This window comes from Eulemur rufifrons, chromosome 30 (genome assembly GCF_041146395.1).
Source record: "Eulemur rufifrons isolate Redbay chromosome 30, OSU_ERuf_1, whole genome shotgun sequence".
NCBI lineage: Eukaryota > Metazoa > Chordata > Mammalia > Primates > Lemuridae > Eulemur > Eulemur rufifrons.
In genome coordinates this window covers 133818670-133831301 of record NC_091012.1, presented here as the reverse complement: position 1 = coordinate 133831301, position 12632 = coordinate 133818670, and positions in this window count along the sequence as shown.

Sequence of the window (12632 nt, the reverse complement as noted above, 5' to 3'; positions counted from 1 at the left end):
TGCAGTAATAATCCTATCAGAGAAGATGTCTTCCAATAATAATACACACACCAGTGAGAACTTCCTCAGCTAAGATAAATAATAAAATGTTTTTTTTTTTTTTCCCCCAGCACATTGCTTCCTGCCTCTCTTCCTGGATGGTTGCTGAGGCTGGCTGGCTCATCTAGCTTGATGTCCTCATGGGCTCCCTCCTGTGGCTTTGCATGGTCCCTGCTTAGTTACTGGCACATCAAAGGTGGCTCAAGTCCAAATGGCCTTCTTCCACTCACTGGAGTCCAAGCTCCATCCTTCGGCCAGACACAGGCCTGCCGCAAGTTGCATAAGCCACTATGTTCAGAAAGCCTGCACCTCCACATCTATAACAGCCACAGTTAAGACGGATGGACGAGGGAGCCAAAAAATTGAGTTTAATTTCCTTTTCATTCTCTCAATCCAAACCCCAATTTACCCTCTTCTATTGTCACAAAGAAGGCATAGCATGCAGGAGGAGTAAGACTGAAAGGATGTAGTTAACAAGTCTTCTTGTTTTTTTCATATAAATGACATTCTACCCACAGAAGGACATTGTTTAATTTGTCAGCAAGGGTGATGGATTTATGAATGGATTTATTTGCAAGTTCTCTGAATCCCCATGTGACTAGCATCAGAATCAAAAGTGAAATACGAGGCCAGGAAGAAAGCTACCCTCTGAGTAATGAACACAACAGGCAATGGGATAACTGAGAATGGCATAATGACAATACAGTTCAAAGGAAGAAACAGACAAGTTCACTTCACCACAAGCATATCCTTCATACAGCAAAACCTAGTGTGACCTTAAAGGAATAAGGGTTGAACAGGCAGGTATTGCAAATTAAGAGCATATCAGCAAAACCCATGACTAGTTTAAAGTGGTTAGGACCACTAGTACATTTCAGGAGTCTTATTTCAAGTTTACTTTTTCTATAAACATATTCATGGTAATTCCATGTTAATCTCTCTCTTTTCTGAATTTATATAGCACTAACTATGCCTCATTGATTTGGACACAATTACTTGTAGGTATGAATTCCACAACCTGTCCCTTTTAAATTTCCTATTTTCATTCCAGCATAAAATAGCTAATATTTCATGCTCTTGGATGCTGTTGAAATTGTTGTTGAGCTTGTCTGTTGTTTCCTGGGAACACTCTCTCCTCCTACCTCTACTCCCCCAAATCACTGAGAAGCTGGTAACTCAATTAACTGTAAAGTGCCAAATCTTCTCAGGAAGGAAATGTTTAAATACATTATGTTTTTAAGGATATTTTCAATTCATCTGACCTTTGATCAACTACAGTTACATTCTTTTTTCACTTGTCCAACTGTTCTATGGCCGACTCCTGTTGTAGAGAAGTAGTTCCAAGAGTTCTGTAGCTAGTTTGTAAACTCTCTAAACTTACACTTTAGCCTTAATTGTTCAATTCACCCCCTCCCCCCACTCTGTTGCCTAGGCTTGAATACAGTGGTTTGATCATAGCTCACTGCAGCACTGAACTCCTGGACTCAAGCGACTCTCCTGTCTCAGCCTCCTGAGTAGCTGGGACTACAGGCATGGGCCACCATGCCAGGCTAATTTTTTTGTAGAGACGGGGATCTTGCTATGTTGCTTAGGCTGGTCTTGAACTCCTGGGCTCAAGCGATCTTTCCACCTCAGCCTCCCAAAGTGCTAGGATTACAGGTGTGAGCCATGGTACCTGGCCTATAAATGGTATTTTTAAAGGGTATCTCTCATCCCACAATTCATGGGAGCCGTGAAAGTAAATAATGCCAGAAATGTTGTGTTATTAATCTTTAGACTTTTAAAGTAATGTTCTTACTTAAGGTGAAAAACAGCTGAATACAATGCCTAGCCTGTGAAACAAGTTTAAAAATCATTCCTAAAAAAAGAAAGTTGTTCAGAACCATCTGATCTGTACTAAGGGAATCTCAGGACTTCAGAGCTAAAAAAGGCACTTTGTTGGCCACTGGTACAACTTTAGCTCATTACTGATCAAGAAAAGTGGGCAAAGGCATCACCCACCTCAGTAGGTAAGACCCATAAGCGATTGCAGGTGCCAGAGTTTCCACCAAAAACTCTAACCTCCTACAGAGGTTAAAGTGCAAGAAAAAAGAGAGAAACCCCCAATTTTTGAGTAGACGGGCCAATATCCTAGACAACCCTCTAAGGATGAGGTTATCCTGGGCGATCTTTTATTCAGAGACTGTGCTGGATGGGCAAAATCCAAATTCACCGACAGATCTTTACACGTGATTCTCGGTACATCAGAATCACCTGCGGGACTTTAAAAAATACCGATGCCTGGGCCCCACTTCTAAGATTCGGATTTGATCTGTCTAGAATGGGGGCCCGAGCATCAGAATTCTTGAGTAGTCCAGTGATTAGGCAGCACAGCAGACTTGAGAGCCTCTGGAACTAGTCCCCTCCCACAATTAACCTGCAATGATTTAGGAATCTCAGGGGCCGCGGGCCCCACCTTTTGCCGAGGGATGACGACAATTACGATGACAGCGTGACAGCCAAGACCTCGGCTCTCCCCGCAACAAGGGAAGCCAAGCCCAGGGTGGGCTCCTCCTTCGCTCCCCAAAGGAAACCCAGCCGCCCCTGAAGTCACCTCGTGGGCGCGCAGCTTGCAGATCGCGGGCGGTGGGCGAGCAATTGCCTATTTTTCGTGGGACATATAGAGGGGAAGTGGGAGGGGTGCTTTGGCCGGGGCGACTGGAAGCGCGCGTCAGGAGCGAGTCCCACGTGACCGCGGCGCGCCGGAAGTCCCGCCTAAGCGGCTGACGACACGGCTGCTTCGCAGGCTAAGTGGTGCAGGAGGCCGGGTGCGGGAGGGGGATCTGTTCCTCCGAGTGGAGCCCGGAGAGGCCGGGTCCAGGCACTGGGACCCGGGCGGGGACATCTGCAGTGCTGGAAAGTGTGTGTCTCCTGAGAGGGATTATTTTAGACAAAGTTCTTCCTCCGTTCAGAAAATGGATGGAGGAGGAAATGAGACGTCTGTGTATAGAAGGGGGCGATGGTAGGAGGGTGGTGTTTTCTGGGAAAAGTCAGGTCTGGATTGGGACCTGGTGGAATCTCTGTCTCAGGGAAGAAACCAGCTTCAAGAAAAGAAGGAAAGAGAAGAAAAGGCATATATATGTGTATATATTAGTATACTATGGTATTCGATAGGCTATTACCTCGGCTGCTGTCACAGAGAACCAGAAGAGGAATGGCTCAAACCTTGAGAAGTGTATTTCTGTCTCGCAGCAGTCTGGGTGTAAGGAATCCAAAGTAGTACGGCAGCCCCATGGGACTAGGGACTTAAATCCCACCTGTCTTGTAGCTCCATCCTCCCTGGTTTCTTGCTTTGGCCCACATGGTTCCAGATGGCATACCACTGCCCTTTCTTCCAGCTAGTGGGGAAGGGGGAAAGGGGAAACCAGGGGCATGCCTCTTCCCTCCAAGGTAGGGTTTTGCCACCTTGGCACTATTCACAATTGGGGTTGGATAATTCCGTGTTCTGGGGCTGTTCTGTGCATTGTAGGAGGTTTAGCAGCAGCCCTGGCCTCTACCCAGAAGATGCCAGGAGCATCCCCTAGTTGTGACAACCACAAATATACCCAGACATCTGGGGGGCAAAGTCACCCCAAGTTGAGAACCACTGCTTTAAGGGTATTACCCAGAAGTGGCCCACAACACTTCTGCTCACATCCCACTAATGGCCGGAACTTCACTATTCGGTCATCCTAAGGGTAAAGTAGTCTTGGAATTGTCTATTTTTCAGGTAGCCAAGTGCATAGCTAAAAGTTGGCTAAAGAAGCCAAGAAGCTAGCCAGTTCTCCCATACCCTCGTTGCTACAGGGAATGGAAATTCTGTAGCTGATTGAGGTGGTGATCCTGTTCTTTTCATCTTCCAAGCTGAGATTTAGTCATTATTCATTTTAACTTATTTGCATAAAAATACTGGTGGTGGGGCACACTAAGCACCTAAAAAATGACAATCCTATTTGAAAAGAATGGGCACTGCTACTCCAGAGGGCTGACCAGGGAGAGAAACAATTCTGAAATGGAGGCTAGAGAAGGTTTGAGTTTAATTTGTGTTTTAGCACCATCTGGTGGAAATTTATAAATGCTATCATTCCTCGCCCTTGTCTGGTATTTTCTTTCATTTGTCCCAGGCATAAACTTCAAATTTTAAATAACCCTTAAGTGGATTATAGCAAAACATTCAAAGATCCTGTCAGATGAGGAACTCTTTAAAGCATGATCTTTTACTTTCAGAACTACTGACATTTGGGGCTGGATAATTGATTGTGGGGGCTGCTCTGTGCATTGTAGGATTATTTAGAAGCACCCCAGGCCTCTGCCTATGGGTTGCTTCCCTCCCCCACCATTTGTAACAACCAAAAATGTTTCCAGACGTTGCCAAATGTCCCTGGGCCTGAGGAGGGGGAAATCGCACCTAGTTGAGAACCACTCCTTTAAACAAGTTGTGTAGGATTCCATGGTCTATTAAGGCCATGTACCATAGTAGTCTCTTATCAGTGCATCCTTTGTGTCTGGGAAGGGTGGGGAGACAGTATGGGGAGAAAATGAGGCTCCAGATGTAGCAGGACCTGTTGTCTTGTTTACACTTTGGAGAACTCTGCTCCTGTTTATCCCAATAGTAGGAGAGGAGATTGAGGGAGGGATGCCCAAAGATCATGGTGAGAGGATGTGGACTTTGTTTAAATTCCCTACAGTAAGGAAATCTACAGAGGCCATTACCTAGCATAGGAATTAGCACAGAATAATCCCCGATTTGGTACCCAATCCCCAAAGTTCCTCTCAGGGATGTATAGATGTCAGGTGTGGATAACCCTGCCAGGTGTGGGAAACCATAGCTAATCTCATGGGGCTTTTTGGATCCTTCCTCCTGCCCTGGGACCCATCTGCCTCCTGAATGTTGTGGAGAAACTTCTTGGGAGCCTGTCCCCTTGCCTGGGTCAAGTAAGTGGTGCTAAGCAGTCCTGACCTTTTACCTTGAAGCTAGTAAAGGAAAGAGCAATTTCCCAGGAGCCCCTCTCAAGTCCTCTCCTACAGTTTCCCTTTGATTTTGCCTCCTTCTCAAGCCCCTGCCCCACCAACCAGACCCTCCCTTTCAGTGGATGCCCTCACCTCCTACTGACAAAACTAAGATGAACAGGCACAGATGTCATCACTTGGAAATATGTTGCTGTCTGAACTCTGCACTCACCATACCTCTTGGTTTGGAGGAAGAGGCATTTTTGCTTCTGCCTAGACTGATCCAATCATGTTCTTGACACAGTGTCACATCCTCACAGGCACCTGGCTCCCCAATTAGGCACCCCTCATGTCATTACCTCTCTCTTTCCCGCCCCTTCCCCATCAGCATCAAACTTGCTTGGGTTCTCTGATCTTTACAATTATTTGGGCTAATTTTTCATCCCCCTCTGCTTACTGTTCTTTCTACCTCTTTTTTTGGTCGTGCTTCTATGAAAAGTGGGATACCTTTATTTCCTTGCCTACTTTCCACCCACCCCACTGCTATTTCTCTTCCAGCACGTCCATTCCAGTACACTGATGTCACCGCCACCTTTTTCCATCCACTATCGACTATAACTTGGCCTCTCTGCAGTATTTAATACTGTTAGCCATCACCTCTTTCTTTGCAATTACATTTCCTCTCCCAGACTGCAAAAGTAACATGTGCTTAATGCAAAAAACCAAACACAAAAGGAAAACAAACACAAGAAAAACACAAATTTTGGAAAACCTAGACATTTAAGCACAAAGGAAAACAAGTATTATTTGCAACACCATTACTTTAAAATAACCACTCTTTCTATTTAGTGTGAGTCCTCCCAGTTTTGTTCTATAAATATTAATGCATTTATACATGTACATGCTACTTTGTCTCTCTCATACACATGTATAAAACCAAATTATTTCTTGTAGATACTACTGTGTAACTGTTTCCCAGGAAGCCCGACTCTACGATGGAGTTTAGGGTACAGGATGTTTAGTAAAGAATGACCTTGGGATCAACACCTATGAAAGGGAAAGGAAGAAACAAGATTGGGTAGAACAGGGTTTCTCAATCATTGCATATTGACATTTTAGACTGGGTAATATTTTGTTGTGGGGGCTGTCCTGTGTATTGTGGGATGTTTAGCCACATCCCTGGCCTCTACCCTCTAGATGCCAGTAGCGTCCACACACCTCCCTCCCCTCTAGTTGGGAGGACCAAAATTGTCTCCAGACATTGCCAAATATCCCTGGTGTGGGATTGGGGAGGCAGTAAATTGTCCCCAGTTGAAAACCACTGGTGTAGAGAGAAGGGCTGAGCTGGGATGGGGGCCTAACAAGAGCCTTGGTGGATCCCATGGGGATCTCAGAAGCTAGAATGGCTCTTCTGAGTTGTAGGAAGTTGGGCAGAGATGGTGAGGCCTTTATTCTCTGGCATGGACCAATTATTGGACGTGGGCCCCTTGAAAGGGGCGGGCTGTTGGGTGAGGTGGCTCTGTAACCAGGGCAAAAAGTCCCTCATTGAAGAGGGAACTGGGGCATCCCAGTGTTCATGACATGAGCCACTCTACAATTGTTCATTTACTTTTCACCATCTTCCATTCAATGAGAAAGTTCCTGAGAATTGGGACCACACCTTATTTGGCTGTGTTTCATCAAAATCCAGTATACTACATGGGAATAAATACTGGTTAAGTTAAATAATGAAATGAGACAATACTTACAGTTATTTGGATATTTGCAAACTTAAATACTATAATGCAAGGCTTCATTATGCATTTTATTAGGATATGGGAAACTCCCAAGGGATTAATCCATATTTATTTATTTATTTATTTATTTTTGAGACAGAGTCTCACTCTGTTGCCCAGGCTAGAGTGAGTGCCGTGGCGTCAACCTAGCTCACAGCAACCTCAAACTCCTGAGCTCAAGCGATCCTCCTGTCTCAGCCTCCCGAGTAGCTGGGACTACAGGCATGCACCACCATGCCCGGCTAATTTTTTTTTTTTATATATATTTTTAGCTGTCCATATAATTTCTTTCTATTTTTAGTAGAGATGGGGTCTCGCTCTTGCTCAGGCTGGTCTCGAACTCCTGAGCTCAAACGATCCGCCCACCTCGGCCTCCCAGAGTGCTAGGATTACAGGCGTGAGCCACCGCGCCCGGCCCATATTTATATTATATTTAATTATGAGTTCTTTTTTGAGAAATAACAAGAGTTACTCAGCTGATAACAATAGTACTGAGTTGATTGATCTTTAACAATGTTTTGAACCTTTTGTAGATGAGATTCTTTATCAGTAATTTAAAAAGTCTTAGAAGGTTGATGTGGGAATAGAACCAACTAATTTCTGACATATACACAGAAGGCAAGTATTGAAAATTTTTACTTTAGATGTGATCATAAAGCACTATATTATCTCTATGTATAGCTTCACAAAATAGTACTCATCTTCATCCAGCAGGGGGCACGCTGTACATAGTTATTGATAGAGAACTTTTTAGTTAAAAGAAAGTGCATTAATCTCTTAGTGTAGTGTAGTGACACATCACTCACATTAAATGAGTCTAACTATATATCTAAAGTTCAATGCATTGTTTGTAGACGATATTTCATTACTGCATTTCCAACTCTGTTCTTTCACATTGTTTAGGTTATTACATCTTCAACATGATCAGAATTAGGTTAAAATTCATCTCTAAATAATACTGTTAATTTCAGCTGGCTAAAATCGTTTGAGGCCAAGAATGTGTAAGGCTTTTTGAGAGTATAAGTTCACATATGGTGTGTTTTGGTTAGTATTATGCCTTGATTAGTATTATGACCTTATTTTTACCACAGCCTTGTAAAGCAGATCATTGTTCAAATGTATTTCTTACTTTAGATATATTTTTAATTTCATTTTGGGGAATTAATCTTTTGATAGTAATCCAAAACTATAAAAGGACAGGATAGCTGTATATGTGAAGATGTTTATTGCAGTATTATTTATGGATAATTAGTGAAATTGGAAGCAATTTTGGAACATAGACTATTAGGCAGCTATGAAAATGAAAATTATGAATCTTATATAGGTGTATGGAAAGTAGGTGATGAATGATAAGTCAAATAAAAACAGAATAAATTGTATGTTGTGTTAATAGCTATGTAGAAATCGAGAGGATGTGTGGTTGGGGAAAATGGCAAGAAAGATGAAATGTTGATAACCTCTGACATGTCAGGGAGTTTGTGTGTGTGTCTCTCTCTCCTTCCTATCACATTATTGCTGTTACAGTGATCTTTGTAGAAGATGACACTTCTAAAGAGATTTTTGTGCTTTGTTTGCAATGCAATAATGCCTGACTTATCCAGTATGTTAGGGGAAATGTGGCATATTTAAATGACTTATGAATCTTTTTTTCCTATTAACTGATGTTTACTCCTCTAAACACAAAACAAAATTATTTTGCCTAGAAATCTTCTAAAATGTATTGTGTACTTTCCTGCCTTCTCCAACAGTTTCCTGAACACATTTTATTCTTTTCTTTATATCTCAGGCTTACCATGATGAATGTTGATTTCTCTCCCACTCTAGAATAGGATGGTGTTCTTATGTGCAATTCAAGTACAGGATTATTTGCCTCTGCATGGCATGATCAAATCTCCTCTGAATTTTGATTCCTTGGTTCTTATTTTCACAGGTTTTCTTTTTTTCTTGTTTTGTCTTTTCTTCTCTTTCAGTCTATCAGGTGTCATTTTCATGGCTGCCAGTAGTCTAGCCTTTGGAAACTTTTCTTTCCTAACCTCCCAACAAATTTGCTGCTTCTGACATGCCTTGTTAGAAAATCACACAACTGAGTTGACTGTGCAGAGAGCTGCAAAGGGCATTTCACCTTATGTTAGGGTCTGGATGGTGGAGACATGGCGATATCTGTTTTGGTTCCTCAGAGGTATTTGGCTTACTTCTCAGCTCTTGGCTGTTTCCTGGATATGTTGAGGTCTCAGTGAAATGGCTTGTGCACAAGGGACGTGTTGCTGCAGGGAAAATAGAATACGAGCTCTCAGAAACCAAGCCTAGTAGTAGTAAATTCAGTCAACACCAACAAATCAATGGAAACTGAAAGCAGAGTCAAGCAATCAATAGTTATAAAAACCCCACACTTGTATCTGCTTCACTCTCTGTCCATGGCATTTCATTCTCCCCATTCACAGAGCTTTACTCTCTGTCCATGGCATTTCATTCTCCCCATTCACAGACTTCATCCTGGGACAAATTTCCCTCCATTTGAGAAAGGAGCAATGAGATGAGGAAAAGCAAAAAATTTACAAAAGAAATTAGAGAATCATGATTTATGCAATTGAAAGATCTTTTCCCTTAACTAATCAATAAATAGCCCGATATTTCAAACATATAAGGAATATTTTGAACACAGAAAGCAGGTTGCTAGATGCTGTGGAGACCCACAAGAAGTACTTATTTATACTCCCTACCCTCATTTTTTTTTTCCTTTTGCAAAAGAATTAACTGTAGGAGTAGAGTGGACCATTTGTGCAATTAAAATTTAATTAATTTCATTAAATTATACATAACTCTGTGAATATATGTTATATAAATTCAGGTGTTTCTGCTACCCAGAGTCAGTGCTATTTTCTTCTAGTTCTGGTGTCTAAAGTAAGACTCCAGTTCAACCTTAGCCATGTTGATGGAAAAGAAGCCAAACTCTGTAAAATAATTTTAAAGAGATTTATTCTGAGCCAAATTTGAGGACCATGACCTGGAGCAACACCCAAGAAGCCTTGAGCAAGTGGACTCGCTGTGGTTGGGTTACAGTTTGGTTTTATACATTTCAGGTAGACAGGGGTTACAGGTGAAGTCATAAATCAATATGTGGAAGGCATACATTGGTTTGGCCCGAAAAGGTGGGCCATCTTGAAGTGGGGTGGGGGCGGCTTACAGGTTATAGGTGGGTTTAAAGAGTCTTTGACTTGTAATTGGTGAAAGACATGATGCTTTGTCTAAAGGCTTGGAATGTTCTAACTTAAGGAGCCCTATTAATCAGAGACAAGCCACCAGACATATATTTGTTGTGTAAATTGAGGACCTGCAGGTGTGTCTTACATACCCTTAGGCCTGTTAATGGGTCACAAAGGATGTCCCCAAGAAGGGAGGGGGGGCATGATGAGGCATGTCTGACCTCCGTCCTCCTGGCAGGCAATTTAGTTTTAGGATATCCCCTTGGCCAGGAGGGGGTCCATTCAGTCAGCTGGTGGGGGGATCCTTAAGATTTTGTTTTAGTTCACAGCCACAGTGGCTGTGGAGGCACATCCACTGAAGAGAGTCCTACTATAATTTGTTGAGCTTCACCACACTCCTGAAGGTATTTATGTACTTCTAGGACCTGAGAAAATTATTAAATTTCCAAGTATTCTCTTCCAAAAAGAAAAAAAAAACTTCAACAAAATTAGCAATAACCACAAAACAAAATAAGCAAACCCATTTCCTAATCTTCAGAGTTGTGATTGAAAGACAACTTGTAATGGGACATGATTTTTGGTTTCTATTGATTAATTCTCAAGAAGCTTACAGATTCCATGGATCAATGTGTGAAAAGTAACCTACACTTTGTAGGGGAGAAAATGTTTCTTTCCTCACCCATCACAAGGTTCATGGCTATAGGGGAGAGAATATAATTTCTTTTTTTTTTTTCCTTCATAGCTTTTTAGTTGAGACATTGTTCTGAAAACAAAATTGAGATTAGCAAGAGAAAAACCAACAGAAGTTTTATTGAGTATGCTGTACCCATCACACTGGGAGAGGCCTCAGTTCAGAAGTATTTCTCTCTCGAGGCAGTGGCTTAGGGGTTTTACTTAAATAGTATTTTAACAAAGAGTCATAAATCCTATAGTGACAAGACAAAGAAGAAAGCATTTTCAGGCTTCCAAAAGGTGGGAAAATGTGGGAAGGTAAATTAATGGGAAGAGCTGATAGATCCTCTAGAGCTGCTGTCTCTGAGCTGATAAGCAAGCCTTGTAAAGGGGCCTGTCCCTAGGCAGGAAGACCTTTGTCTTTGTAAATTGCTGTCCTGCCATCAGGCAAGCACGGAGCAGGGCGTAGTGTCTCCCTGCGTTTTAACCTTCTTCAGCTCAACAATCCCCAGTACATTAGAGAGGAATGTTTTGATTTCCTTCATGGCTGACATGCCTATAACAAAAGACATATTAACAAGAGAAAAGCGTAACAAATTTACTTAATATAAGTTTTATGTAACACAGGAGCCTTCAGAAATGAAGACCAAAGACTGAGGGAAAACTGTATTTTTGTGGACAGTCATGCAGAAGTATGATTGGAAGACAAAAGATTATGAGCTGATGGTAATAAACCAGAGGGAACTTAGCAAGGCCTGCTTTTTCAGATTCTTCCTGGCCTCTCTGTGTGACATTTCTTCCCTCTGGATATAGGGCAGGATACCTGTCATATGAGGGTCTTCAGGGGAGAAAGGAAGGAAAGGGTCAGCGAATGACCTTTGTAGGTTCTATGGCCAGCTTCAGGGGAGAAGGGTGGGAGGAGGTCAGAGAGACCTTCCTGCTTCTGTTGTTTTCTCAATTGCCAAGCTGTTATACTTTGGGGTATCATGTTCTGAGCCTTATAACTTAGATCACTGTATGAGAAGTGATCATCTTATAGGAATCAATGCTAATTGCTGGATTGGAAATGATCATTAATACTGGAGAAAGGTTGTGGATGTCCATACTGATTTATTGCTTGCCATGTACAGGTATAGACTCTCTAGGGAATGAAAGTGAATATATTTGGAGTGAATTGCAGTGTTGTATCTAGGTTAGGCTAGATCTGCTGGTCATTGTTATAGAAAGTTACTTGAGCAAATGATTATCTCTTCCATAGTTTGAAGGCTGTAGTAATAAAAACCTAAAATGTCTAGTTGTTATGTGAACAAATTACATATTAGGAGATAATGCATCTATTGAATTCTGGATTATTCATGGTGGTAGGGACAAGGTTAACTTTCAGAAAAATCCCTTAATCATATATATTAGAATAATCCAAAATAAAGTGTTTAGAGCCCTGAAACCATTCCAAATCACATTTTACTCAGTAATTTAAAGAATTCTTCTATCGTACTTTTACAATGTTGTGAAAAATTGCGAAATCACCAATATCCTTTCCATCTTTTTTGCTCATTTTTTGTTGAAAGTGATAATGGGAAACAAAATAGCCCAAAGGTTAAGAGCTAGAGAACACCTTTGCTTCTGGCTATCGGATGCTATAAACACCTACAAATTTGATGCTAAGTACCTCAATGAATGCTGAGGATAATGTATGTTTTCAATTTATTAGGTGTCCATTTGGTTGTCTGTTAAACTAAACATCAATTTACTCTGCATAATTGATAAGACCCACAGAAATAAAGTACTAGTTTAATCCTTTATAGCAGTGATTGTTAGCTTTGAATTTATATTAGAAGCATTTGAACAACTTTTAAGAATCCCAAACTCAGGCCACATCCCAGACCAATTAAACTAGAATCTCTTGGGGATGAGACCAAGATACCAGTATTTTTATAGCTCACTCGGTAATTCTAATATGTAGCCAAGTTTGGGA